This window comes from Pelobates fuscus, chromosome 7, assembly GCF_036172605.1.
Source record: "Pelobates fuscus isolate aPelFus1 chromosome 7, aPelFus1.pri, whole genome shotgun sequence".
In the NCBI taxonomy this organism is placed as follows: domain Eukaryota; kingdom Metazoa; phylum Chordata; class Amphibia; order Anura; family Pelobatidae; genus Pelobates; species Pelobates fuscus.
The window spans coordinates 129,841,382-129,868,561 of record NC_086323.1 but is presented as its reverse complement, the minus strand read 5'-3'; the positions used below and the strand labels follow the sequence as shown (position 1 = coordinate 129,868,561).

At 36.7% G+C, this 27,180-nt stretch overlaps 12 non-coding genes across 12 annotated transcripts; all 12 read left to right on the top strand.

The window, feature by feature from the left end:
* Positions 1-1,632: 1,632 nt before the first annotated feature.
* Positions 1,633-1,705, top strand: TRNAR-CCG (transfer RNA arginine (anticodon CCG)). The gene has a single exon. It is a non-coding gene; the product is annotated as a tRNA-Arg (tRNA).
* Positions 1,706-3,398: 1,693 nt separating this feature from the next.
* On the top strand, positions 3,399-3,471 carry TRNAR-CCG (transfer RNA arginine (anticodon CCG)). Its single transcript has one exon. It is a non-coding gene; the product is annotated as a tRNA-Arg (tRNA).
* Positions 3,472-5,161: 1,690 nt separating this feature from the next.
* Positions 5,162-5,234, top strand: TRNAR-CCG (transfer RNA arginine (anticodon CCG)). Its single transcript has one exon. It is a non-coding gene; the product is annotated as a tRNA-Arg (tRNA).
* Positions 5,235-6,922: 1,688 nt separating this feature from the next.
* On the top strand, positions 6,923-6,995 carry TRNAR-CCG (transfer RNA arginine (anticodon CCG)). Its single transcript has one exon. It is a non-coding gene; the product is annotated as a tRNA-Arg (tRNA).
* Positions 6,996-8,973: 1,978 nt separating this feature from the next.
* TRNAR-CCG (transfer RNA arginine (anticodon CCG)) lies at positions 8,974-9,046 on the top strand. Its single transcript has one exon. It is a non-coding gene; the product is annotated as a tRNA-Arg (tRNA).
* A 1,693-nt stretch (positions 9,047-10,739) lies between these two features.
* TRNAR-CCG (transfer RNA arginine (anticodon CCG)) lies at positions 10,740-10,812 on the top strand. Its single transcript has one exon. It is a non-coding gene; the product is annotated as a tRNA-Arg (tRNA).
* A 1,692-nt stretch (positions 10,813-12,504) lies between these two features.
* Positions 12,505-12,577, top strand: TRNAR-CCG (transfer RNA arginine (anticodon CCG)). The gene has a single exon. It is a non-coding gene; the product is annotated as a tRNA-Arg (tRNA).
* Positions 12,578-14,266: 1,689 nt separating this feature from the next.
* TRNAR-CCG (transfer RNA arginine (anticodon CCG)) lies at positions 14,267-14,339 on the top strand. The gene has a single exon. It is a non-coding gene; the product is annotated as a tRNA-Arg (tRNA).
* Positions 14,340-16,032: 1,693 nt separating this feature from the next.
* On the top strand, positions 16,033-16,105 carry TRNAR-CCG (transfer RNA arginine (anticodon CCG)). Its single transcript has one exon. It is a non-coding gene; the product is annotated as a tRNA-Arg (tRNA).
* A 1,690-nt stretch (positions 16,106-17,795) lies between these two features.
* On the top strand, positions 17,796-17,868 carry TRNAR-CCG (transfer RNA arginine (anticodon CCG)). The gene has a single exon. It is a non-coding gene; the product is annotated as a tRNA-Arg (tRNA).
* Positions 17,869-19,559: 1,691 nt separating this feature from the next.
* On the top strand, positions 19,560-19,632 carry TRNAR-CCG (transfer RNA arginine (anticodon CCG)). The gene has a single exon. It is a non-coding gene; the product is annotated as a tRNA-Arg (tRNA).
* A 1,688-nt stretch (positions 19,633-21,320) lies between these two features.
* On the top strand, positions 21,321-21,393 carry TRNAR-CCG (transfer RNA arginine (anticodon CCG)). Its single transcript has one exon. It is a non-coding gene; the product is annotated as a tRNA-Arg (tRNA).
* Positions 21,394-27,180: the final 5,787 nt, after the last annotated feature.

The window sequence follows — 27,180 nt, the reverse complement described above, 5'->3', positions numbered from 1 at the left end:
GCGTTATTTGGAAACATAAGTTGAGCAAAATGATCATCAACATATGTATCAATTGCAAGTATTCTACATCAATATTTGAGTGGAAGAACAAGACAAGTAAAGAAAAAAAATGTCAATATCTAAAATCTTCAATATCTACCCTGTCTTACTGAATCAACCATAGACACATTTTTTTCTAGAACCACGATGTTGACTTAAATTACATGGTTCCAAGCAGCATGTCCACTTCAGTCATTTAAAGAGGTCATGGTGTCTGGAGTCTGCATCTGCACCTTTTCACTGTGAAAAAGTACACATACCAAGTTTAAACCCATTGCTGCAGGAGGTGTAATTTCATCTCTTGCAGCAACATGGGGCATTTTAAGTCAGCCATTTAACCGCCTGTTTTAAAACTTGTTCTAGGAAGAGAAACAGAGGAAGAATAATGTATAATACTTGCTATGTTCTTGATTATATTTTGCCATTGAGGTTTATGGAGTACCATGATCATTTATGTATTTATTTTCAGCTTAGTAGTGCTTATGATGGTTAGAGTAACCTTTTAAAAACTTGTTCAAGAACTCATTTTAGGAGGAAACACAGAGGAAATTAATGAGTCACGAGACTTGTGTTCTTGATCCTATTTTTGCCTATACGGTTTATGGAGTAGCATGACGTTTTTTATTTTTTTTATTTAGCAGTGATTATGATGGTTGGAGTAACTTTTTAACAACCTGTCTAAGAACTCATTCTAGGAGAATACACAGGAAGATTAAAGAGTCATAATACTTGTTGTGTACTTGATTATGTTTTCGCCTTTACGGCTCATGGAGTAGCATGAGGTTTTTGAACGGTCAACTCTATTAAACCAAGACCTATCAGACAACCTAGTAGAAACTCTCCTGAAATCCAGGAAATCTTCAACTTCAGCATGTTATTATAGAGTATAGGAAACTTTAAAGCAATGAGCCCTTCTACAAACCTTTGATATCCTTCATCTTTCCCAGCTTTATTACCTGGAATTTTTTTCAATCTGGCCTAGAGAATGGTCTAAGTACTCTAAAAGTCCAATGAACTGAACTATCTGCCCAGTGCAATACTTCCTGGTCTTCACATCCACTAACGGCAAAATTCTTTAAAGCAACTATAATAATCAAACCTCATCCTAGGAATACTTCTCTGCCATGGGATATTCCTTTGGTCCTAGAGTTTCTTACAAATATGGTCCATACGGTCCTCTTCGAGAAATTACTACTCAGTGTCTTACCTATAAGACAGTGTTTCTAATAGTGATTTCTACTGCTAAACGCATCATTGAACTTCAAGCTTTCTTCTTTCCAGACACCCACACCGTTATTTTTCATGACCGAGTGGTCCTAAAACCATCTCAGGATTGATTTTTTCCTGTTTAGGCATGTACTTTAATTATATTACATTATTGTAACTGAAGGCCATGGCAAATCTTCAATACCCTTCTTGAAAATAGAGAGATTTAGAGAGATTTATTTTTCTTGACTTTTTTAGACTATGTTATCAAATGGTTTCTATAATCTGAGTTAAAAACTGAGTTCCAATACTGGGACACTAAAATGATTCAATCTATAGTTAGTCATTGGAAAAAAAAGACAGAGATTTAAGTTTGTGTGCAGATGTGGCCCAGTGGCCTAATGGATAAGGCATCAGCCTCCGAAGCTGGGGATTGTGGGTTCAAGTCCCACCTGGGTCGATATGTTTTAAGTTCCCTTCAGTAGGGCCCAATTGCAATTTGTTCCCCATTTCAGTAGCGTTATTTGGAAACATAAGTTGAGCAAAATGATCATCAACATATGTATCAATTGCAAGTATTCTACATCAATATTTGAGTGGAAGAACAAGACAAGTAAAGAAAAAAAATGTCAATATCTAAAATCTTCAATATCTACCCTGTCTTACTGAATCAACCATAGACACATTTTTTTCTAGAACCACGATGTTGACTTAAATTACATGGTTCCAAGCAGCATGTCCACTTCAGTCATTTAAAGAGGTCATGGTGTCTGGAGTCTGCATCTGCACCTTTTCACTGTGAAAAAGTACACATACCAAGTTTAAACCCATTGCTGCAGGAGGTGTAATTTCATCTCTTGCAGCAACATGGGGCATTTTAAGTCAGCCATTTAACCGCCTGTTTTAAAACTTGTTCTAGGAAGAGAAACAGAGGAAGAATAATGTATAATACTTGCTGTGTTCTTGATTATATTTTGCCATTGAGGTTTATGGAGTACCATGATTATTTATGTATTTATTTTCAGCTTAGTAGTGCTTATGATGGTTAGAGTAACCTTTTAAAAACTTGTTCAAGAACTCATTTTAGGAGGAAACACAGAGGAAATTAATGAGTCACGAGACTTGTGTTCTTGATCCTATTTTTGCCTATACGGTTTATGGAGTAGCATGACGTTTTTTATTTTTTTTATTTAGCAGTGATTATGATGGTTGGAGTAACTTTTTAACAACCTGTCTAAGAACTCATTCTAGGAGAATACACAGGAAGATTAAAGAGTCATAATACTTGTTGTGTACTTGATTATGTTTTCGCCTTTACGGCTCATGGAGTAGCATGAGGTTTTTGAACGGTCAACTCTATTAAACCAAGACCTATCAGACAACCTAGTAGAAACTCTCCTGAAATCCAGGAAATCTTCAACTTCCGCATGTTATTATAGAGTATAGGAAACTTTCAAGCAATGAGCCCTTCTACAAACCTTTGATATCCTTCATCTTTCCCAGCTTTATTACCTGGAATTTTTTTCAATCTGGCCTAGAGAATGGTCTAAGTACTCTAAAAGTCAAATGAACTGAACTATCTGCCCAGTGAAATACTTCCTGGTCTTCACATCCACTAACGGCAAAATTCTTTAAAGCAACTATAATAATCAAACCTCATCCTAGGAATACTTCTCTGCCATGGGATATTCCTTTGGTCCTAGAGTTTCTTACAAATATGGTCCATACGGTCCTCTTCGAGAAATTTCTACTCAGTGTCTTACCTATAAGACAGTGTTTCTAATAGTGATTTCTACTGCTAAACGCATCATTGAACTTCAAGCTTTCTTCTTTCCAGACACCCACACCGTTATTTTTCATGACCGAGTGGTCCTAAAACCATCTCAGGATTTATTTTTTCCTGTTTAGGCATGTACTTTAATTATATTACATTATTGTAACTGAAGACCATGGCAAATCTTCAATACCCTTCTTGAAAATAGAGAGATTTAGAGAGATTTATTTATTTTTCTTGACTTTTTTAGACTATGTTATCAAATGGTTTCTATAATCTGAGTTAAAAACTGAGTTCCAATACTGGGACACTAAAATGATTCAATCTATAGTTAGTCATTGGAAAAAAAAGACAGAGATTTGTGTTTGTGTGCAGATGTGGCCCAGTGGCCTAATGGATAAGGCATCAGCCTCCGAAGCTGGGGATTGTGGGTTCAAGTCCCACCTGGGTCGATATGTTTTAAGTTCCCTTAAGTAGGGCCCAATTGCAATTTGTTCCCCATTTCAGTAGTGTTATTTGGAAACATAAGTTGAGCAAAATGATCATCAACATATGTATCAATTGCAAGTATTCTACATCAATATTTGAGTGGAAGAACAAGACAAGTAAAGAAAAAAAATGTCAATATCTAAAATCTTCAATATCTACCCTGTCTTACTGAATCAACCATAGACACATTTTTTTCTAGAACCACGATGTTGACTTAAATTACATGGTTCCAAGCAGCATGTCCACTTCAGTCATTTAAAGAGGTCATGGTGTCTGGAGTCTGCATCTGCACCTTTTCACTGTGTAAAAGTACACATACCGAGTTTAAACCCATTGCTGCAGGAGGTGTAATTTCATCTCTTGCAGCAACATGTGGCATTTTAAGTCAGCCATTTAACCGCCTGTTTTAAAACTAGTTCTAGGAGGAGAAACAGAGGAAGAATAATGTATAATACTTGCTGTGTTCTTGATTATATTTTGCCATTGAGGTTTATGGAGTACCATGATCATTTATGTATTTATTTTCAGCTTAGTAGTGCTTATGATGGTTAGAGTAACCTTTTAAAAACTTGTTCAAGAACTCATTATAGGAGGAAACACAGAGGAAATTAATGAGTCACGAGACTTGTGTTCTTGATCCTATTTTTGCCTATACGGTTTATGGAGTAGCATGAGTTTTTTTATTTTTTTATTTAGCAGTGATTATGATGGTTGGAGTAACTTTTTAACAACCTGTCTAAGAACTCATTCTAGGAGAATACACAGGAAGATTAAAGAGTCATAATACTTGTTGTGTACTTGATTATGTTTTCGCCTTTACGGCTCATGGAGTAGCATGAGGTTTTTGAACGGTCAACTCTATTAAACCAAGACCTATCAGACAACCTAGTAGAAACTCTCCTGAAATCCAGGAAATCTTCAACTTCAGCATGTTATTATAGAGTATAGGAAACTTTCAAGCAATGAGCCCTTCTACAAACCTTTGATATCCTTCATCTTTCCCAGCTTTATTACCTGGAATTTTTTCAATCTGGCCTAGAGAATGGTCTAAGTACTCTAAAAGTCCAATGAACTGAACTATCTGCCCAGTGCAATACTTCCTGGTCTTCACATCCACTAACGGCAAAATTCTTTATAGCAACTATAATAATCATGCCTCATCCTAGGAATACTTCTCTGCCATGGGATATTCCTTTGGTCCTAGAGTTTCTTACAAATATGGTCCATATCGTCCTCTTCGAGAAATTACTACTCAGTGTCTTACCTATAAGACAGTGTTTCTAATAGTAATTTCTACTGCTAAACGCATCATTGAACTTCAAGCTTTCTTCTTTCCAGACACCCACACCATTATTTTTCATGACCGAGTGGTCCTAAAACCATCTCAGGATTTATTTTTTCCTGTTTAGGCATGTACTTTCATTATATTACATTAATGTAACTGAAGACCATGGCAAATCTTCAATACCCTTCTTGAAAATAGAGAGATTTAGAGAGATTTATTTATTTTTCTTGACTTTTTTAGACTATGTTATCAAATGGTTTTTATAATCTGAGTTAAAACTGGGTTCCAATACTGGGACACTAAAATTATTCAATCTATAGTTAGTCATTGGAAAAAAAAGACAGAGATTTATGTTTGTGTGCAGATGTGGCCCAGTGGCCTAATGGATAAGGCATCAGCCTCCGGAGCTGCGGATTGTGGGTTCAAGTCCCACCTGGGTCGATATGTTTTAAGTTCCCTTCAGTAGGGCCCAATTGCAATTTGTTCCCCATTTCAGTGTTATATGGAAACATAAGTTGAGCAAAATGATCATCAACATATGTATCAATTGCAAGTATTCTACATCAATATTTGAGTGGAAGAACAAGACAAGTAAAGAAAAAAAATGTCAATATCTAAAATCTTCAATATCTACCCTGTCTTACTGAATCAACCATAGACACGTTTTTTTCTAGAACCACAATGTTGACTTAAATTACATGGTTCCAAGCAGCATGTCCACTTCAGTCATTTAAAGAGGTCATGGTGTCTGGAGTCTGCATCTGCACCTTTTCACTGTGAAAAAGTACACATACCGAGCTTAAACCCATTGCTGCAGGAGGTGTAATTTCATCTCTTGCAGCAACATGGGGCATTTTAAGTCAGCCATTTAACCGCCTGTTTTAAAACTTGTTCTAGGAGGAGAAACAGAGGAAGAATAATGTATAATACTTGCTGTGTTCTTGATTATATTTTGCCATTGAGGTTTATGGAGTACCATGATCATTTATGTATTTATTTTCAGCTTAGTAGTGCTTATGATGGTTAGAGTAACCTTTTAAAAACTTGTTCAAGAACTCATTTTAGGAGGAAACACAGAGGAAATTAAAAAGTCACGAGACTTGTGTTCTTGATCCTATTTTTGCCTATACGGTTTATGGAGTAACATGAGGTTTTTTATTTTTTTTATTTAGAAGTGATTATGATGGTTGGAGTAACTTTTTAACAACCTGTCTAAGAACTCATTCTAGGTGAATACACAGGAAGATTAAAGAGTCATAATACTTGTTGTGTACTTGATTATGTTTTCGCCTTTACGGCTCATGGAGTAGCATGAGGTTTTTGAACGGTCAACTCTATTAAACCAAGACTTATCAGACAACCTAGTAGAAACTCTCCTGAAATCCAGGAAATCTTCAACTTCAGCATGTTATTATAGAGTATAGGAAACTTTCAAGCAATGAGCCCTTCTACAAACCTTTGATATCCTTCATCTTTCCCAGCTTTATTACCTGGAATTTTTTCAATCTGGCCTAGAGAATGGTCTAAGTACTCTAAAAGTCCAATGAACTGAACTATCTGCCCAGTGCAATACTTCCTGGTCTTCACATCCACTAACGGCAAAATTCTTTAAAGCAACTATAATAATCAAGCCTCATCCTAGGAATACTTCTCTGCCATGGGATATTCCTTTGGTCCTAGAGTTTCTTACAAATATGGTCCATATGGTCCTCTTCGAGAAATTACTACTCAGTGTCTTACCTATAAGACAGTGTTTCTAATAGTGATTTCTACTGCTAAACGCATCATTGAACTTCAAGCTTTCTTCTTTCCAGACACCCACACCGTTATTTTTCATGACCGAGTGGTCCTAAAACCATCTCAGGATTTATTTTTTCCTGTTTAGGCATGTACTTTCATTATATTACAGTATTGTAACTGAAGACCATGGCAAATCTTCAATACCCTTCTTGAAAATAGAGAGATTTAGAGAGATTTATTTATTTCTCTTGACTTTTTTAGACTATGTTATCAAATGGTTTCTATAATCTGAGTTAAAACTGGGTTCCAATACTGGGACACTAAAATGATTCAATCTATAGTTAGTCATTGGAAAAAAAAGACAGAGATTTATGTTTGTGTGCAGATGTGGCCCAGTGGCCTAATGGATAAGGCATCAGCCTCCGAAGCTGGAGATTGTGGGTTCAAGTCCCACCTGGGTCGATATGTTTTAAGTTCCCTTCAGTAGGGCCCAATTGCAATTTGTTCCCCATTTCAGTAGCGTTATTTGGAAACATAAGTTGAGCAAAATGATCATCAACATATGTATCAATTGCAAGTATTCTACATCAATATTTGAGTGGAAGAACAAGACAAGTAAAGAAAAAAAATGTCAATATCTAAAATCTTCAATATCTACCCTGTCTTACTGAATCAACCATAGACACATTTTTTTCTAGAACCACGATGTTGACTTAAATTACATGGTTCCAAGCAGCATGTCCACTTCAGTCATTTAAAGAGGTCATGGTGTCTGGAGTCTGCATCTGCACCTTTTCACTGTGAAAAAGTACACATACCAAGTTTAAACCCATTGCTGCAGGAGGTGTAATTTCATCTCTTGCAGCAACATGGGGCATTTTAAGTCAGCCATTTAACCGCCTGTTTTAAAACTTGTTCTAGGAGGAGAAACAGAGGAAGAATAATGTATAATACTTGCAGTGTTCTTGATTATATTTTGCCATTGAGGTTTATGGAGTACCATGATCATTTATGTATTTATTTTCAGCTTAGTAGTGCTTATGATGGTTAGAGTAACCTTTTAAAAACTTGTTCAAGAACTCATTTTAGGAGGAAACACAGAGGAAATTAATGAGTCACGAGACTTGTGTTCTTGATCCTATTTTTGCCTATACGGTTTATGGAGTAACATGAGGTTTTTTATTTTTTTTATTTAGCAGTGATTATGATGGTTGGAGTAACTTTTTAACAACCTGTCTAAGAACTCATTCTAGGAGAATACACAGGAAGATTAAAGAGTCATAATACTTTTTGTGTACTTGATTATGTTTTCGCCTTTACGGCTCATGGAGTAGCATGAGGTTTTTGAACGGTCAACTCTATTAAACCAAGACCTATCAGACAACCTAGTAGAAACTCTCCTGAAATCCAGGAAATCTTCAACTTCAGCATGTTATTATAGAGTATAGGAAACTTTCAAGCAATGAGCCCTTCTACAAACCTTTGATATCCTTCATCTTTCCCAGCTTTATTACCTGGAATTTTTTTCAATCTGGCCTAGAGAATGGTCTAAGTACTCTAAAAGTCCAATGAACTGAACTATCTGCCCAGTGCAATACTTCCTGGTCTTCACATCCACTAACGGCAAAATTCTTTAAAGCAACTATAATAATCAAACCTCATCCTAGGAATACTTCTCTGCCATGGGATATTCCTTTGGTCCTAGAGTTTCTTACAAATATGGTCCATACGGTCCTCTTCGAGAAATTACTACTCAGTGTCTTACCTATAAGACAGTGTTTCTAATAGTGATTTCTACTGCTAAACGCATCATTGAACTTCAAGCTTTCTTCTTTCCAGACACCCACACCGTTATTTTTCATGACCGAGTGGTCCTAAAACCATCTCAGGATTGATTTTTTCCTGTTTAGGCATGTACTTTAATTATATTACATTATTGTAACTGAAGACCATGGCAAATCTTCAATACCCTTCTTGAAAATAGAGAGATTTAGAGAGATTTATTTATTTTTCTTGACTTTTTTAGACTATGTTATCAAATGGTTTCTATAATCTGAGTTAAAAACTGAGTTCCAATACTGGGACACTAAAATTATTCAATCTATAGTTAGTCATTGGAACACCGTTGGAACACCGTTATTTTTCATGACCGAGTGGTCCTAAAACCATCTCAGGATTTATTTTTTCCTGTTTAGGCATGTACTTTAATTATATTACATTATTGTAACTGAAGACCATGGCAAATCTTCAATACCCTTCTTGAAAATAGAGAGATTTAGAGAGATTTATTTATTTTTCTTGACTTTTTTAGACTATGTTATCAAATGGTTTCTATAATCTGAGTTAAAAACTGAGTTCCAATACTGGGACACTAAAATTATTCAATCTATAGTTAGTCATTGGAAAAAAAAGACAGAGATTTATGTTTGTGTGCAGATGTGGCCCAGTGGCCTAATGGATAAGGCATCAGCCTCCGAAGCTGGGGATTGTGGGTTCAAGTCCCACCTGGGTCGATATGTTTTAAGTTCCCTTCAGTAGGGCCCAATTGCAATTTGTTCCCCATTTCAGTAGCGTTATTTGGAAACATAAGTTGAGCAAAATGATCATCAACATATGTATCAATTGCAAGTATTCTACATCAATATTTGAGTGGAAGAACAAGACAAGTAAAGAAAAAAAATGTCAATATCTAAAATCTTCAATATCTACCCTGTCTTACTGAATCAACCATAGACACATTTTTTTCTAGAACCACGATGTTGACTTAAATTACATGGTTCCAAGCAGCATGTCCACTTCAGTCATTTAAAGAGGTCATGGTGTCTGGAGTCTGCATCTGCACATTTTCACTGTGAAAAAGTACACATACCAAGTTTAAACCCATTGCTGCAGGAGGTGTAATTTCATCTCTTGCAGCAACATGGGGCATTTTAAGTCAGCCATTTAACCGCCTGTTTTAAAACTTGTTCTAGGAGGAGAAACAGAAGAAGAATAATGTATAATACTTGCTGTGTTCTTGATTATATTTTGCCATTGAGGTTTATGGAGTACCATGATCATTTATGTATTTATTTTCAGCTTAGTAGTGCTTATGATGGTTAGAGTAACCTTTTAAAAACTTGTTCAAGAACTCATTTTAGGAGGAAACACAGAGGAAATTAATGAGTCACGAGACTTGTGTTCTTGATCCTATTTTTGCCTATACGGTTTATGGAGTAGCATGACGTTTTTTATTTTTTTTATTTAGCAGTGATTATGATGGTTGGAGTAACTTTTTAACAACCTGTCTAAGAACTCATTCTAGGAGAATACACAGGAAGATTAAAGAGTCATAATACTTGTTGTGTACTTGATTATGTTTTCGCCTTTACGGCTCATGGAGTAGCATGAGGTTTTTGAACGGTCAACTCTATTAAACCAAGACCTATCAGACAACCTAGTAGAAACTCTCCTGAAATCCAGGAAATCTTCAACTTCAGCATGTTATTATAGAGTATAGGAAACTTTCAAGCAATGAGCCCTTCTACAAACCTTTGATATCCTTCATCTTTCCCAGCTTTATTACCTGGAATTTTTTTCAATCTGGCCTAGAGAATGGTCTAAGTACTCTAAAAGTCCAATGAACTGAACTATCTGCCCAGTGCAATACTTCCTGGTCTTCACATCCACTAACGGCAAAATTCTTTAAAGCAACTATAATAATCAAACCTCATCCTAGGAATACTTCTCTGCCATGGGATATTCCTTTGGTCCTAGAGTTTCTTACAAATATGGTCCATACGGTCCTCTTCGAGAAATTACTACTCAGTGTCTTACCTATAAGACAGTGTTTCTAATAGTGATTTCTACTGCTAAACGCATCATTGAACTTCAAGCTTTCTTCTTTCCAGACACCCACACCGTTATTTTTCATGACCGAGTGGTCCTAAAACCATCTCAGGATTTATTTTTTCCTGTTTAGGCATGTACTTTAATTATATTACATTATTGTAACTGAAGACCATGGCAAATCTTCAATACCCTTCTTGAAAATAGAGAGATTTAGAGAGATTTATTTATTTTTCTTGACTTTTTTAGACTATGTTATCAAATGGTTTCTATAATCTGAGTTAAAAACTGAGTTCCAATACTGGGACACTAAAATTATTCAATCTATAGTTAGTCATTGGAAAAAAAAGACAGAGATTTATGTTTGTGTGCAGATGTGGCCCAGTGGCCTAATGGATAAGGCATCAGCCTCCGAAGCTGGAGATTGTGGGTTCAAGTCCCACCTGGGTCGATATGTTTTAAGTTCCCTTCAGTAGGGCCCAATTGCAATTTGTTCCCCATTTCAGTAGCGTTATTTGGAAACATAAGTTGAGCAAAATGATCATCAACATATGTATCAATTGCAAGTATTCTACATCAATATTTGAGTGGAAGAACAAGACAAGTAAAGAAAAAAAATGTCAATATCTAAAATCTTCAATATCTACCCTGTCTTACTGAATCAACCATAGACACATTTTTTTCTAGAACCACGATGTTGACTTAAATTACATGGTTCCAAGCAGCATGTCCACTTCAGTCATTTAAAGAGGTCATGGTGTCTGGAGTCTGCATCTGCACATTTTCACTGTGAAAAAGTACACATACCAAGTTTAAACCCATTGCTGCAGGAGGTGTAATTTCATCTCTTGCAGCAACATGGGGCATTTTAAGTCAGCCATTTAACCGCCTGTTTTAAAACTTGTTCTAGGAGGAGAAACAGAAGAAGAATAATGTATAATACTTGCTGTGTTCTTGATTATATTTTGCCATTGAGGTTTATGGAGTACCATGATCATTTATGTATTTATTTTCAGCTTAGTAGTGCTTATGATGGTTAGAGTAACCTTTTAAAAACTTGTTCAAGAACTCATTTTAGGAGGAAACACAGAGGAAATTAATGAGTCACGAGACTTGTGTTCTTGATCCTATTTTTGCCTATACGGTTTATGGAGTAGCATGACGTTTTTTATTTTTTTTATTTAGCAGTGATTATGATGGTTGGAGTAACTTTTTAACAACCTGTCTAAGAACTCATTCTAGGAGAATACACAGGAAGATTAAAGAGTCATAATACTTGTTGTGTACTTGATTATGTTTTCGCCTTTACGGCTCATGGAGTAGCATGAGGTTTTTGAACGGTCAACTCTATTAAACCAAGACCTATCAGACAACCTAGTAGAAACTCTCCTGAAATCCAGGAAATCTTCAACTTCAGCATGTTATTATAGAGTATAGGAAACTTTCAAGCAATGAGCCCTTCTACAAACCTTTGATATCCTTCATCTTTCCCAGCTTTATTACCTGGAATTTTTTTCAATCTGGCCTAGAGAATGGTCTAAGTACTCTAAAAGTCCAATGAACTGAACTATCTGCCCAGTGCAATACTTCCTGGTCTTCACATCCACTAACGGCAAAATTCTTTAAAGCAACTATAATAATCAAACCTCATCCTAGGAATACTTCTCTGCCATGGGATATTCCTTTGGTCCTAGAGTTTCTTACAAATATGGTCCATACGGTCCTCTTCGAGAAATTACTACTCAGTGTCTTACCTATAAGACAGTGTTTCTATAGTGATTTCTACTGCTAAACGCATCATTGAACTTCAAGCTTTCTTCTTTCCAGACACCCACACCGTTATTTTTCATGACCGAGTGGTCCTAAAACCATCTCAGGATTTATTTTTTCCTGTTTAGGCATGTACTTTAATTATATTACATTATTGTAACTGAAGACCATGGCAAATCTTCAATACCCTTCTTGAAAATAGAGAGATTTAGAGAGATTTATTTATTTTTCTTGACTATTTTAGACTATGTTATCAAATGGTTTCTATAATCTGAGTTAAAAACTGAGTTCCAATACTGGGACACTAAAATGATTCAATCTATAGTTAGTCATTGGAAAAAAAAGACAGAGATTTGTGTTTGTGTGCAGATGTGGCCCAGTGGCCTAATGGATAAGGCATCAGCCTCCGAAGCTGGGGATTGTGGGTTCAAGTCCCACCTGGGTCGATATGTTTTAAGTTCCCTTAAGTAGGGCCCAATTGCAATTTGTTCCCCATTTCAGTAGCGTTATTTGGAAACATAAGTTGAGCAAAATGATCATCAACATATGTATCAATTGCAAGTATTCTACATCAATATTTGAGTGGAAGAACAAGACAAGTAAAGAAAAAAAATGTCAATATCTAAAATCTTCAATATCTACCCTGTCTTACTGAATCAACCATAGACACATTTTTTTCTAGAACCACGATGTTGACTTAAATTACATGGTTCCAAGCAGCATGTCCACTTCAGTCATTTAAAGAGGTCATGGTGTCTGGAGTCTGCATCTGCACCTTTTCACTGTGAAAAAGTACACATACCAAGTTTAAACCCATTGCTGCAGGAGGTGTAATTTCATCTCTTGCAGCAACATGGGGCATTTTAAGTCAGCCATTTAACCGCCTGTTTTAAAACTTGTTCTAGGAAGAGAAACAGAGGAAGAATAATGTATAATACTTGCTATGTTCTTGATTATATTTTGCCATTGAGGTTTATGGAGTACCATGATCATTTATGTATTTATTTTCAGCTTAGTAGTGCTTATGATGGTTAGAGTAACCTTTTAAAAACTTGTTCAAGAACTCATTTTAGGAGGAAACACAGAGGAAATTAATGAGTCACGAGACTTGTGTTCTTGATCCTATTTTTGCCTATACGGTTTATGGAGTAGCATGACGTTTTTTATTTTTTTTATTTAGCAGTGATTATGATGGTTGGAGTAACTTTTTAACAACCTGTCTAAGAACTCATTCTAGGAGAATACACAGGAAGATTAAAGAGTCATAATACTTGTTGTGTACTTGATTATGTTTTCGCCTTTACGGCTCATGGAGTAGCATGAGGTTTTTGAACGGTCAACTCTATTAAACCAAGACCTATCAGACAACCTAGTAGAAACTCTCCTGAAATCCAGGAAATCTTCAACTTCAGCATGTTATTATAGAGTATAGGAAACTTTCAAGCAATGAGCCCTTCTACAAACCTTTGATATCCTTCATCTTTCCCAGCTTTATTACCTGGAATTTTTTTCAATCTGGCCTAGAGAATGGTCTAAGTACTCTAAAAGTCCAATGAACTGAACTATCTGCCCAGTGCAATACTTCCTGGTCTTCACATCCACTAACGGCAAAATTCTTTAAAGCAACTATAATAATCAAACCTCATCCTAGGAATACTTCTCTGCCATGGGATATTCCTTTGGTCCTAGAGTTTCTTACAAATATGGTCCATACGGTCCTCTTCGAGAAATTACTACTCAGTGTCTTACCTATAAGACAGTGTTTCTAATAGTGATTTCTACTGCTAAACGCATCATTGAACTTCAAGCTTTCTTCTTTCCAGACACCCACACCGTTATTTTTCATGACCGAGTGGTCCTAAAACCATCTCAGGATTGATTTTTTCCTGTTTAGGCATGTACTTTAATTATATTACATTATTGTAACTGAAGGCCATGGCAAATCTTCAATACCCTTCTTGAAAATAGAGAGATTTAGAGAGATTTATTTTTCTTGACTTTTTTAGACTATGTTATCAAATGGTTTCTATAATCTGAGTTAAAAACTGAGTTCCAATACTGGGACACTAAAATGATTCAATCTATAGTTAGTCATTGGAAAAAAAAGACAGAGATTTAAGTTTGTGTGCAGATGTGGCCCAGTGGCCTAATGGATAAGGCATCAGCCTCCGAAGCTGGGGATTGTGGGTTCAAGTCCCACCTGGGTCGATATGTTTTAAGTTCCCTTCAGTAGGGCCCAATTGCAATTTGTTCCCCATTTCAGTAGCGTTATTTGGAAACATAAGTTGAGCAAAATGATCATCAACATATGTATCAATTGCAAGTATTCTACATCAATATTTGAGTGGAAGAACAAGACAAGTAAAGAAAAAAAATGTCAATATCTAAAATCTTCAATATCTACCCTGTCTTACTGAATCAACCATAGACACATTTTTTTCTAGAACCACGATGTTGACTTAAATTACATGGTTCCAAGCAGCATGTCCACTTCAGTCATTTAAAGAGGTCATGGTGTCTGGAGTCTGCATCTGCACCTTTTCACTGTGAAAAAGTACACATACCAAGTTTAAACCCATTGCTGCAGGAGGTGTAATTTCATCTCTTGCAGCAACATGGGGCATTTTAAGTCAGCCATTTAACCGCCTGTTTTAAAACTTGTTCTAGGAAGAGAAACAGAGGAAGAATAATGTATAATACTTGCTGTGTTCTTGATTATATTTTGCCATTGAGGTTTATGGAGTACCATGATTATTTATGTATTTATTTTCAGCTTAGTAGTGCTTATGATGGTTAGAGTAACCTTTTAAAAACTTGTTCAAGAACTCATTTTAGGAGGAAACACAGAGGAAATTAATGAGTCACGAGACTTGTGTTCTTGATCCTATTTTTGCCTATACGGTTTATGGAGTAGCATGACGTTTTTTATTTTTTTTATTTAGCAGTGATTATGATGGTTGGAGTAACTTTTTAACAACCTGTCTAAGAACTCATTCTAGGAGAATACACAGGAAGATTAAAGAGTCATAATACTTGTTGTGTACTTGATTATGTTTTCGCCTTTACGGCTCATGGAGTAGCATGAGGTTTTTGAACGGTCAACTCTATTAAACCAAGACCTATCAGACAACCTAGTAGAAACTCTCCTGAAATCCAGGAAATCTTCAACTTCCGCATGTTATTATAGAGTATAGGAAACTTTCAAGCAATGAGCCCTTCTACAAACCTTTGATATCCTTCATCTTTCCCAGCTTTATTACCTGGAATTTTTTTCAATCTGGCCTAGAGAATGGTCTAAGTACTCTAAAAGTCAAATGAACTGAACTATCTGCCCAGTGAAATACTTCCTGGTCTTCACATCCACTAACGGCAAAATTCTTTAAAGCAACTATAATAATCAAACCTCATCCTAGGAATACTTCTCTGCCATGGGATATTCCTTTGGTCCTAGAGTTTCTTACAAATATGGTCCATACGGTCCTCTTCGAGAAATTTCTACTCAGTGTCTTACCTATAAGACAGTGTTTCTAATAGTGATTTCTACTGCTAAACGCATCATTGAACTTCAAGCTTTCTTCTTTCCAGACACCCACACCGTTATTTTTCATGACCGAGTGGTCCTAAAACCATCTCAGGATTTATTTTTTCCTGTTTAGGCATGTACTTTAATTATATTACATTATTGTAACTGAAGACCATGGCAAATCTTCAATACCCTTCTTGAAAATAGAGAGATTTAGAGAGATTTATTTATTTTTCTTGACTTTTTTAGACTATGTTATCAAATGGTTTCTATAATCTGAGTTAAAAACTGAGTTCCAATACTGGGACACTAAAATGATTCAATCTATAGTTAGTCATTGGAAAAAAAAGACAGAGATTTGTGTTTGTGTGCAGATGTGGCCCAGTGGCCTAATGGATAAGGCATCAGCCTCCGAAGCTGGGGATTGTGGGTTCAAGTCCCACCTGGGTCGATATGTTTTAAGTTCCCTTAAGTAGGGCCCAATTGCAATTTGTTCCCCATTTCAGTAGTGTTATTTGGAAACATAAGTTGAGCAAAATGATCATCAACATATGTATCAATTGCAAGTATTCTACATCAATATTTGAGTGGAAGAACAAGACAAGTAAAGAAAAAAAATGTCAATATCTAAAATCTTCAATATCTACCCTGTCTTACTGAATCAACCATAGACACATTTTTTTCTAGAACCACGATGTTGACTTAAATTACATGGTTCCAAGCAGCATGTCCACTTCAGTCATTTAAAGAGGTCATGGTGTCTGGAGTCTGCATCTGCACCTTTTCACTGTGTAAAAGTACACATACCGAGTTTAAACCCATTGCTGCAGGAGGTGTAATTTCATCTCTTGCAGCAACATGTGGCATTTTAAGTCAGCCATTTAACCGCCTGTTTTAAAACTAGTTCTAGGAGGAGAAACAGAGGAAGAATAATGTATAATACTTGCTGTGTTCTTGATTATATTTTGCCATTGAGGTTTATGGAGTACCATGATCATTTATGTATTTATTTTCAGCTTAGTAGTGCTTATGATGGTTAGAGTAACCTTTTAAAAACTTGTTCAAGAACTCATTATAGGAGGAAACACAGAGGAAATTAATGAGTCACGAGACTTGTGTTCTTGATCCTATTTTTGCCTATACGGTTTATGGAGTAGCATGAGTTTTTTTATTTTTTTATTTAGCAGTGATTATGATGGTTGGAGTAACTTTTTAACAACCTGTCTAAGAACTCATTCTAGGAGAATACACAGGAAGATTAAAGAGTCATAATACTTGTTGTGTACTTGATTATGTTTTCGCCTTTACGGCTCATGGAGTAGCATGAGGTTTTTGAACGGTCAACTCTATTAAACCAAGACCTATCAGACAACCTAGTAGAAACTCTCCTGAAATCCAGGAAATCTTCAACTTCAGCATGTTATTATAGAGTATAGGAAACTTTCAAGCAATGAGCCCTTCTACAAACCTTTGATATCCTTCATCTTTCCCAGCTTTATTACCTGGAATTTTTTCAATCTGGCCTAGAGAATGGTCTAAGTACTCTAAAAGTCCAATGAACTGAACTATCTGCCCAGTGCAATACTTCCTGGTCTTCACATCCACTAACGGCAAAATTCTTTATAGCAACTATAATAATCATGCCTCATCCTAGGAATACTTCTCTGCCATGGGATATTCCTTTGGTCCTAGAGTTTCTTACAAATATGGTCCATATCGTCCTCTTCGAGAAATTACTACTCAGTGTCTTACCTATAAGACAGTGTTTCTAATAGTAATTTCTACTGCTAAACGCATCATTGAACTTCAAGCTTTCTTCTTTCCAGACACCCACACCATTATTTTTCATGACCGAGTGGTCCTAAAACCATCTCAGGATTTATTTTTTCCTGTTTAGGCATGTACTTTCATTATATTACATTATTGTAACTGAAGACCATGGCAAATCTTCAATACCCTTCTTGAAAATAGAGAGATTTAGAGAGATTTATTTATTTTTCTTGACTTTTTTAGACTATGTTATCAAATGGTTTCTCTAATCTGAGTTAAAACTGGGTTCCAATACTGGGACACTAAAATGATTCAATCTATAGTTAGTCATTGGAAAAAAAAGACAGAGATTTATGTTTGTGTGCAGATGTGGCCCAGTGGCCTAATGGATAAGGCATCAGCCTCCGGAGCTGGGGATTGTGGGTTCAAGTCCCACCTGGGTCGATATGTTTTAAGTTCCCTTAAGTAGGGCCCAATTGCAATTTGTTCCCCATTTCAGTAGCGTTATTTGGAAACATAAGTTGAGCAAAATGATCATCAACATATGTATCAATTGCAAGTATTCTACATCAATATTTGAGTGGAAGAACAAGACAAGTAAAGAAAAAAAATGTCAATATCTAAAATCTTCATTATCTACCCTTTCTTACTGAATCAACCATAGACACATTTTTTTCTAGAACCACGATGTTGACTTAAATTACATGATTCCATGCAGCATGTCCACTTCAGTCATTTAAAGAGGTCATGGTGTCTGGAGTCTGCATCTGCACCTTTTCACTGTGAAAAAGTACACATACCGAGTTTAAACCCATTGCTGCAGGAGGTGTAATTTCATCTCTTGCAGCAACATGGGGCATTTTAAGTCAGCCATTTAACCGCCTGTTTTAAAACTAGTTCTAGGAGGAGAAACAGAGGAAGAATAATGTATAATACTTGCTGTGTTCTTGATTATATTTTGCCATTGAGGTTTATGGAGTACCATGATCATTTATGTATTTATTTTCAGCTTAGTAGTGCTTATGATGGTTAGAGTAACCTTTTAAAAACTTGTTCAAGAACTCATTTTAGGAGGAAACACAGAGGAAATTAATGAGTCACGAGACTTGTGTTCTTGATCCTATTTTTGCCTATACGGTTTATGGAGTAGCATGAGTTTTTTTATTTTTTCTATTTAGCAGTGATTATGATAGTTGGAGTAACTTTTTAACAACCTGTCTAAGAACTCATTCTAGGAGAATACACAGGAAGATTAAAGAGTTATAATACTTGTTGTGTACTTGATTATGTTTTCGCCTTTACGGCTCATGGAGTAGCATGAGGTTTTTGAACGGTCAACTCTATTAAACCAAGACCTATCAGACAACCTAGTAGAAACTCTCCTGAAATCCAGGAAATCTTCAACTTCAGCATGTTATTATAGAGTATAGGAAACTTTCAAGCAATGAGCCCTTCTACAAACCTTTGATATCCTTCATCTTTCCCAGCTTTATTACCTGGAATTTTTTCAATCTGGCCTAGAGAATGGTCTAAGTACTCTAAAAGTCCAATGAACTGAACTATCTGCCCAGTGCAATACTTCCTGGTCTTCACATCCACTAACGGCAAAATTCTTTAAAGCAACTATAATAATCAAGCCTCATCCTAGGAATACTTCTCTGCCATGGGATATTCCTTTGGTCCTAGAGTTTCTTACAAATATGGTCCATATGGTCCTCTTCGAGAAATTACTACTCAGTGTCTTACCTATAAGACAGTGTTTCTAATAGTGATTTCTACTGCTAAACGCATCATTGAACGTCAAGCTTTCTTCTTTCCAGACACCCACACCGTTATTTTTCATGACCGAGTGGTCCTAAAACCATCTCAGGATTTATTTTTTCCTGTTTAGGCATGTACTTTCATTATATTACATTAATGTAACTGAAGACCATGGCAAATCTTCAATACCCTTCTTGAAAATAGAGAGATTTAGAGAGATTTATTTATTTTTCTTGACTTTTTTAGACTATGTTATCAAATGGTTTTTATAATCTGAGTTAAAACTGGGTTCCAATACTGGGACACTAAAATTATTCAATCTATAGTTAGTCATTGGAAAAAAAAGACAGAGATTTATGTTTGTGTGCAGATGTGGCCCAGTGGCCTAATGGATAAGGCATCAGCCTCCGGAGCTGCGGATTGTGGGTTCAAGTCCCACCTGGGTCGATATGTTTTAAGTTCCCTTCAGTAGGGCCCAATTGCAATTTGTTCCCCATTTCAGTGTTATATGGAAACATAAGTTGAGCAAAATGATCATCAACATATGTATCAATTGCAAGTATTCTACATCAATATTTGAGTGGAAGAACAAGACAAGTAAAGAAAAAAAATGTCAATATCTAAAATCTTCAATATCTACCCTGTCTTACTGAATCAACCATAGACACGTTTTTTTCTAGAACCACAATGTTGACTTAAATTACATGGTTCCAAGCAGCATGTCCACTTCAGTCATTTAAAGAGGTCATGGTGTCTGGAGTCTGCATCTGCACCTTTTCACTGTGAAAAAGTACACATACCGAGCTTAAACCCATTGCTGCAGGAGGTGTAATTTCATCTCTTGCAGCAACATGGGGCATTTTAAGTCAGCCATTTAACCGCCTGTTTTAAAACTTGTTCTAGGAGGAGAAACAGAGGAAGAATAATGTATAATACTTGCTGTGTTCTTGATTATATTTTGCCATTGAGGTTTATGGAGTACCATGATCATTTATGTATTTATTTTCAGCTTAGTAGTGCTTATGATGGTTAGAGTAACCTTTTAAAAACTTGTTCAAGAACTCATTTTAGGAGGAAACACAGAGGAAATTAAAAAGTCACGAGACTTGTGTTCTTGATCCTATTTTTGCCTATACGGTTTATGGAGTAACATGAGGTTTTTTATTTTTTTTATTTAGAAGTGATTATGATGGTTGGAGTAACTTTTTAACAACCTGTCTAAGAACTCATTCTAGGTGAATACACAGGAAGATTAAAGAGTCATAATACTTGTTGTGTACTTGATTATGTTTTCGCCTTTACGGCTCATGGAGTAGCATGAGGTTTTTGAACGGTCAACTCTATTAAACCAAGACTTATCAGACAACCTAGTAGAAACTCTCCTGAAATCCAGGAAATCTTCAACTTCAGCATGTTATTATAGAGTATAGGAAACTTTCAAGCAATGAGCCCTTCTACAAACCTTTGATATCCTTCATCTTTCCCAGCTTTATTACCTGGAATTTTTTCAATCTGGCCTAGAGAATGGTCTAAGTACTCTAAAAGTCCAATGAACTGAACTATCTGCCCAGTGCAATACTTCCTGGTCTTCACATCCACTAACGGCAAAATTCTTTAAAGCAACTATAATAATCAAGCCTCATCCTAGGAATACTTCTCTGCCATGGGATATTCCTTTGGTCCTAGAGTTTCTTACAAATATGGTCCATATGGTCCTCTTCGAGAAATTACTACTCAGTGTCTTACCTATAAGACAGTGTTTCTAATAGTGATTTCTACTGCTAAACGCATCATTGAACTTCAAGCTTTCTTCTTTCCAGACACCCACACCGTTATTTTTCATGACCGAGTGGTCCTAAAACCATCTCAGGATTTATTTTTTCCTGTTTAGGCATGTACTTTCATTATATTACAGTATTGTAACTGAAGACCATGGCAAATCTTCAATACCCTTCTTGAAAATAGAGAGATTTAGAGAGATTTATTTATTTCTCTTGACTTTTTTAGACTATGTTATCAAATGGTTTCTATAATCTGAGTTAAAACTGGGTTCCAATACTGGGACACTAAAATGATTCAATCTATAGTTAGTCATTGGAAAAAAAAGACAGAGATTTATGTTTGTGTGCGGATGTGGCCCAGTGGCCTAATGGATAAGGCATCAGCCTCCGGAGCTGGGGATTGTGGGTTCAAGTCTCACCTGGGTCGATATGTTTTAAGTTCCCTTCAGTAGGGCCCAATTGCAATTTGTTCCCCATTTCAGTAGTGTTATTTGGAAACATAAGTTGAGCAAAATGACCATCAACATATGTATCAATTGCAAGTATTCTACATCAATATTTGAGTGGAAGAACAAGACAAGTAAAGAAAAAAATGTCAATATCTAAAATCTTCAATATCTACCCTGTCTTACTGAATCAACCATAGACACATTTTTTTCTAGAACCACGATGTTGACTTAAATTACATGGTTCCAAGCAGCATGTCCACTTCAGTCATTTAAAGAGGTCATGGTGTCTGGAGTCTGCATCTGCACCTTTTCACTGTGAAAAAGTACACATACCGAGTTTAAACCCATTGGTGCAGTAGGTGTAATTTCATCTCTTGCAGCAACATGGGGCATTTTAAGTCAGCCATTTAACCGCCTGTTTTAAAACTTGTTCTAGGAGGAGAAACAGAGGAAGAATAATGTATAATACTTGTTGTGTTCTTGATTATATTTTGCCATTGAGGTTTATGGAGTACCATGATCATTTATGTATTTATTTTCAGCTTAGTAGTGCTTATGATGGTTAGAGTAACCTTTTAAAAACTTGTTCAAGAACTCATTTTAGGAGGAAACACAGAGGAAATTAATGAGTCACGAGACTTGTGTTCTTGATCCTATTTTTGCCTATACGGTTTATGGAGTAGCATGACGTTTTTTATTTTTTTTATTTAGCAGTGATTATGATGGTTGGAGTAACTTTTTAACAACCTGTCTAAGAACTCATTCTAGGAGAATACACAGGAAGATTAAAGAGTCATAATACTTGTTGTGTACTTGATTATGTTTTCGCCTTTACGGCTCATGGAGTAGCATGAGGTTTTTGAACGGTCAACTCTATTAAACCAAGACCTATCAGACAACCTAGTAGAATTTTTTCAATCTGGCCTAGAGAATGGTCTAAGTACTCTAAAAGTCCAATGAACTGAACTATCTGCCCAGTGCAATACTTCCTGGTCTTCACATCCACTAACGGCAAAATTCTTTATAGCAACTATAATAATCAAGCCTCATCCTAGGAATACTTCTCTGCCATGGGATATTCCTTTGGTCCTAGAGTTTCTTACAAATAAGGTCCTCTTCGAGAAATTACTACTCAGTGTCTTACCTATAAGACAGTGTTTCTAATAGTGATTTCTACTGCTAAACGCATCATTGAACTTCAAGCTTTCTTCTTTCCAGACACCCACACCGTTATTTTTCATGACCGAGTGGTCCTAAAACCATCTCAGGATTTATTTTTTCCTGTTTAGGCATGTACTTTCATTATATTACATTATTGTAACTGAAACCATGGCAAATCTTCAATACCCTTCTTGAAAATAGAGAGATTTAGAGAGATTTATTTATTTTTCTTGACTTTTTTAGACTATGTTATCAAATGGTTTCTATAATCTGAGTTAAAACTGGGTTCCAATACTGGGACACTAAAATGATTCAATCTATAGTTAGTCATTGGAAAAAAAAGACAGAGATTTATGTTTGTGTGCAGATGTGTGCAGTGGCCTAATGGATAAGGCATCAGCCTCCGGAGCTGGGGATTGTGGTTTCAAGTCCCACCTGGGTCGATATGTTTTAAGTTCCCTTCAGTAGGGCCCAATTGCAATTTGTTCCCCATTTCAGTAGCGTTATTTGGAAACATAAGTTGAGCAAAATGATCATCAACATATGTATCAATTGCAAGTATTCTACATCAATATTTGAGTGGAAGAACAAGACAAGTAAAGAAAAAAAATGTCAATATCTAAAATCTTCAATATCTACCCTGTCTTACTGAATCAACCATGGACACATTTTTTTCAAGAACCACGATGTTGACTTAAATTACATGGTTCCAAGCAGCATGTCCACTTCAGTCATTTAAAGAGGTCATGGTGTCTGGAGTCTGCATCTGCACCTTTTCACTGTGAAAAAGTACACATACCGAGTTTAAACCCATTGCTGCAGGAGGTGTAATTTCATCTCTTGCAGCAACATGGGGCATTTTAAGACAGCCATTTAACCGCCTGTTTTAAAACTTGTTCTAGGAGGAGTTCTGTGTTCTTGATTATATTTTGCCATTGAGGTTTATGGAGTACCATGATCATTTATGTATTTATTTTCAGCTTAGTAGTGCTTATGATGGTTAGAGTAACCTTTTAAAAACTTGTTCAAGAACTCATTTTAGGAGGAAACACCGAGGAAATTAATGAGTCACGAGACTTGTTTTCTTGATCCTATTTTTGCCTATACGGTTTATGGAGTAGCATGAGGTTTTTTATTTTTTTTATTTAGCAGTGAATATGATGGTTGGAGTAACTTTTTTTTTTTTTTAATTCTTTATTTTTGCTGTGCACGCAAATTGTACAGAGTGGCGAGAGGTGCCCCAAAAGCAATCCTTTGGCCTTTCCCACGCTTGACATGTGGGGCACAAGAATGACAGGCACAATTTTTTTTTTTTAACAGACTTAAACACTTAGCTTTAGACACATATAAGTAGTTATAAGTAAGTTAGCATACACTTAGCTTTAGACATATGTAAGTAGTTATAAGTAAGTTAGCATACACTTAGCTTTAGACATATATAAGTAGTTATAAGTAAGTTAGCATACACTTAGCTTTAGACATATATAAGTAGTTATAAGTAAGTTAGCATACACGTAGCTTTAGACATATATAAGTAGTTATAAGTAAGTTAGCATACACTTAGCTTTAGACATATATAAGTAGTTATAAGTAAGTTAGCATACACTTAGCTTTAGACATATATAAGTAGTTATAAGTAAGTTAGCATACACGTAGCTTTAGACATATATAAGTAGTTATAAGTAAGTTAGCATACACGTAGCTTTAGACATATATAAGTAGTTATAAGTAAGTTAGCATACACGTAGCTTTAGACATATATAAGTAGTTATAAGTAAGTTAGCATACACGTAGCTTTAGACATATATAAGTAGTTATAAGTAAGTTAGCATACACGTAGCTTTAGACATATATAAGTAGTTATAAGTAAGTTAGCATACACTTAGCTTTAGACATATATAAGTAGTTATAAGTAAGTTAGCATACACTTAGCTTTAGACATATATAAGTAGTTATAAGTAAGTTAGCATACACTTAGCTTTAGACATATATAAGTAGTTATAAGTAAGTTAGCATACACTTGGCTTTGGACATATATAAGTAGCTATAAGTAAGTTAGCATACACTTAACTTTAGACTTATATAAGTAGTTATAAGTAAGTTAGCATACACTTAGCTTTAGTCATATATAAGTAGGTTAGTAAGCACTTAGCTTTATACATATATAAGAAATTATAAGTGAGTTACACTGATGCTATAACCAGACTATAAACAAGAGAAGAAGAAAAAAAAAAAAAAAAGTAAAAAATAAAAATCCGAGTAGGATATCTGTTAGCTTAAGCTAAGGTGGTAAAATGGACTTGGTGGCGCACCTTACAGTGCCCCGTTATGTGTGGTGTGGGGAGTGATAGGATGCGGGTGGTCTCATTGGAGGGGGATCTGAACTTGGTAGGTTACATCAGCAGTGCAAAGAAAAAACAAGAGAAAAAAAGAACGGAAAACGGTAACAGAGTCTATTTACGTAAAGTCCAGAGAGACGCTAGAGCGGCAACTGGGATCACTGCTCCGGTGGTGAGGCAAGTTCAGGCCCATCTCTGCAGGCTGTCTGGGGCCATTCAGGTAGTGACAGCTGCCCGTTCGTCTTGTCTCGCACCCCGCGGTATAAAGGGTCGTGTTGTTGCCGGGTTCCAAGCGTGAGGCAGGGTTGCCGCTGTGTTCGGTCGCACTGTGTCCAGGGCATTCGTGGGTAGTCCCAGTGTGGGTAGCAGGTCGGCTGCCTCCTTAAGATCGCTGACGGAGAGTGTGTCGGTGCCGTGCAGTACTTCCAGCGTGCGTTGCATTCGCCATCGATATCTGAAGCCGTTGGTTCGGAGCAACGCTGTGAAGGGCTTAAGTGACCTTCTCCACGACAGACAGGTCTGCATAGAACGTCAGTTGCATGCCTTCGAAAGGGTATGGTGAGTTGTTGCGGACTGCGTTCAGGAGGGCCGTTTTGTCTTGGTTGCTGTGGAACTTTACCAAGACATCCCTTGGGGCTGACTGTGGTGCCGTCGCTGGTTTTCGGAGTCGGAAAGGCTCTTCCACTCCCACCTGTTTGGCCTGCTTATGGGGTAGTAGTCCAGTGAGAAGTCGACGTAGGAGGTGCGGAAGCTCCCTCTCCGGGATCTCCTCCGAGATGCCTTTAATTTGAGGTTCAGTGTGCGCCTCCGGTCCTCCAACTCTGCTAGCTTTTTGTCCGTTTTGCTCTGTTGAATTTGTAGTTCTTGTATAGCTGTGTGGAGACGGGTGGTAAGTTGGGCCTGAGTCTGGGCGTTGTTCTCTATGGCGCCCATGCGAGTCGTGAGGCCTTGTATGTCCCCTCGGAGCTGGGCCATGTCGGCCTGGATTGTGTGTTGGAGCTCCGCTAATAGGCCCTTCATGATTGCGGTCGTCACCGGGGCCGAGTCCAGATGAGAGGGCGTGGGCTTGCCGGTTTTCTGTTCAGGCATCTGACCTCCAGGTGTTCCTAGTAGGAAGTCCTCGGAGAACTCCGAGTCGTCTGAAAGGTCGGCCATGTTGGGCTCCGTTTCTCTCCAGGTCTGGCGCCATAAGTCGCCAATGTTCATGCCCATGTTCGGTTTTTCGGCCCTAGGCTTCTTGGTCTTTCTCCCCATATCGTGAGGGAGCGTCGTGGGCTCAGTTAGCCTTGGTTTGGGGTGTGAAAGACCCTTTTAATCGCTGTATATTGTGTTTGCTGGCCTGGAGCTCAGTGAACATGCGGCCATTCAGCTCCGTTGCTTGGCTCCGCCCCCGGAGTAACTTTTTAACAACCTGTCTAAGAACTCATTCTAGGAGAATACACAGGAAGATTAAAGAGTCATAATACTTGTTGTGTACTTGATTATGTTTTCGCCTTTACGGCTCATGGAGTAGCATGAGGTTTTTGAACGGTCAACTCTATTAAACCAAGACCTATCAGACAACCTAGTAGAAACTCTCCTGAAATCCAGGAAATCTTCAACTTCAGCATGTTATTATAGAGTATAGGAAACTTTCAAGCAATGAGCCCTTCTACAAACCTTTGATATCCTTCATCTTTCCCAGCTTTATTACCTGGAATTTTTTCAATCTGGCCTAGAGAATGGTCTAAGTACTCTAAAAGTCCAATGAACTGAACTATCTGCCCAGTGCAATACTTCCTGGTCTTCACATCCACTAACGGCAAAATTCTTTAACGCAACTATAATAATCAAGCCTCATCCTAGGAATACTTCTCTGCCATGGGATATTCCTTTGGTCCTAGAGTTTCTTACAAATATGGTCCATATGGTCCTCTTCGAGAAATTACTACTCAGTGTCTTACCTATAAGACAGTGTTTCTAATAGTGATTTCTTTTTTTTTTTTCATTCTCTTTTTATTTTAATTTTATCACCATAATTTCATTGTACAAAAACATGTTTAAAAATTCATATTCATACACATAAAGACTTAGACAAAACACAACACATCCCACCCCCCCCCCCACGAGAGCTCCACATACTTTCAAATTATACTTCTTTTTTTTTTCAAATGGTATCAATATTACATTTGTAGTAATTTTTTTTCCCAATTTACCCATAGGCTCAAATTATCATTCAGAAACTTGCAGTGATCCTTCTCCATTTTGATTTGGCAAATCAACTGA